This window comes from Dipodomys spectabilis, unplaced genomic scaffold (genome assembly GCF_019054845.1).
Source record: "Dipodomys spectabilis isolate Male_0828 unplaced genomic scaffold, ASM1905484v1 ptg000250l, whole genome shotgun sequence".
Classification (NCBI taxonomy): domain Eukaryota; kingdom Metazoa; phylum Chordata; class Mammalia; order Rodentia; family Heteromyidae; genus Dipodomys; species Dipodomys spectabilis.
The window spans coordinates 2,780,863-2,782,371 of record NW_024870927.1 but is presented as its reverse complement, the minus strand read 5'-3'; the positions used below and the strand labels follow the sequence as shown (position 1 = coordinate 2,782,371).

The 1,509-nt window shown below is 52.8% G+C and overlaps 1 pseudogene; it reads left to right on the top strand.

Moving 5' to 3' along the window:
- Nucleotides 1–233: 233 nt before the first annotated feature.
- LOC122124853 lies at nucleotides 234–1,074 on the top strand (annotated as a pseudogene).
- The last annotated feature ends 435 nt before the right edge of the window (nucleotides 1,075–1,509 follow it).

The following is a 1,509-nucleotide window of genomic DNA, read 5'->3' as shown; positions in this document are numbered from 1 at the left end:
TAGAAGTGGATCTCTGCTTGCACTAACATCAACTCAAAATGGATTAAATACATTAAAATCAGTCAATCTACTATAAGACAGAATAAGGGTGACATTAGAACTTATAGGTACTGAGGTGCGAGCTGGGCAGCTGCATGCTGAGCACCGGTAGTTGTGCTCCAGATCCCGCAATCTCGCACCACGTGCCTCGACCCGATAACCGCTTACTCCATTTGGCCACTGCGATGGGCGCCATGCATCAGGTGCGCCCCACGCTCTGGGCAGCTCTGCTCACTGCCCTGGCCCTGCTCCGCGGGCCACCGGTAACTCGGCCCCGTAGTGCGCTGAGAGCCCTGTGATGCGAACTCCTTGGCCCAGTGCACACCTCCGCCTGCCACGCCCGCGTGCTCCAAGCTGGTGTACGAGCCAGGCTGTGGCTGCTGCCTGACATGAGCACTGCGCGAGGGCCAGCCATGCCGTGTCTACACCGAACCCCGCAACTGTGGGCTCAGCTGCAGCTGCCACCGGCTGAACCGCGCCGATTCGGGTGCTGCTCTACGGCTCCGGGTTCTGCGCCAACTCCAACGTCCCCGGCCACCTGAGCGCCTACCTGTTGCTGGTGCCCTCCACCTCAGGAAATGCTAGTGAGTTGGAGGAGGACCAAGGCAGGGGGAACCTGCCCCACTGAGCACACATAGGGTGCCTGACTCCAAGTTCCATTCCATTCATGCAAAGCTGGACACCATCAAGAAAGGTCACGCGAAGGACTGCCAGCGCTACAAAGTCGACTATGAGTCCCAGAGCACGGACACCCAGAACTTCTCCTCAGAGTCCAAACGGGAGACAGAATATGGTCCCTGCCTTAGAGAGATGGAAGATACCCTGAATCACCTGAAGTTCCTCAATGTGCTGAGTCCCAGGGGTGTGCACATCCCGAATTGCGACAAGAAAGGGCTTTATAAGAAGCAGTGTCACCCCTCCAAAGGCAGAAAGCGGGGCTTCTGCTGGTGCGTGGACAAGTATGGTCAGCCCCTCCCAGGCTTCGACAGCAAGGGCATGCATGACTAGCACTACCTCAGCATGCAGAGCCAGTAAACCCCACAGCATCAGTTAAACTGGAGCTCCAATACGCTTTACTTTGCACAAAAGACTGCAACGGACAGAAAACCACCTGGCTACAGCCTCAACTTATATTTCTTTTTGTGATGAACTGTTTTTTGTGTGTTTTTTTTTAAGAAAACCAAAGTTTAGACAGAGATATTTGAAATGTCTATTGTTCCTTTAAATGGTAAACTTGAGCATATTTCCACTTTTCAGTAGTCAGAAAAGAAAATTAATTTCTCTGTTGCTTTCTGTAAAAATAACATACTCCTGCTGAAAGGAGCAGACTTGATCCCCTTCTAGAATCCTCTCCACATCTGCCCACTGGAACAGCTGACCTTCTGCCTCCCTCACTTCAGTGGCTATTGTAGAAGACACCTCCTCATTGCCCTCCACCCTGCTCAGGCCTCATGGAGAACAGGAAAGTCA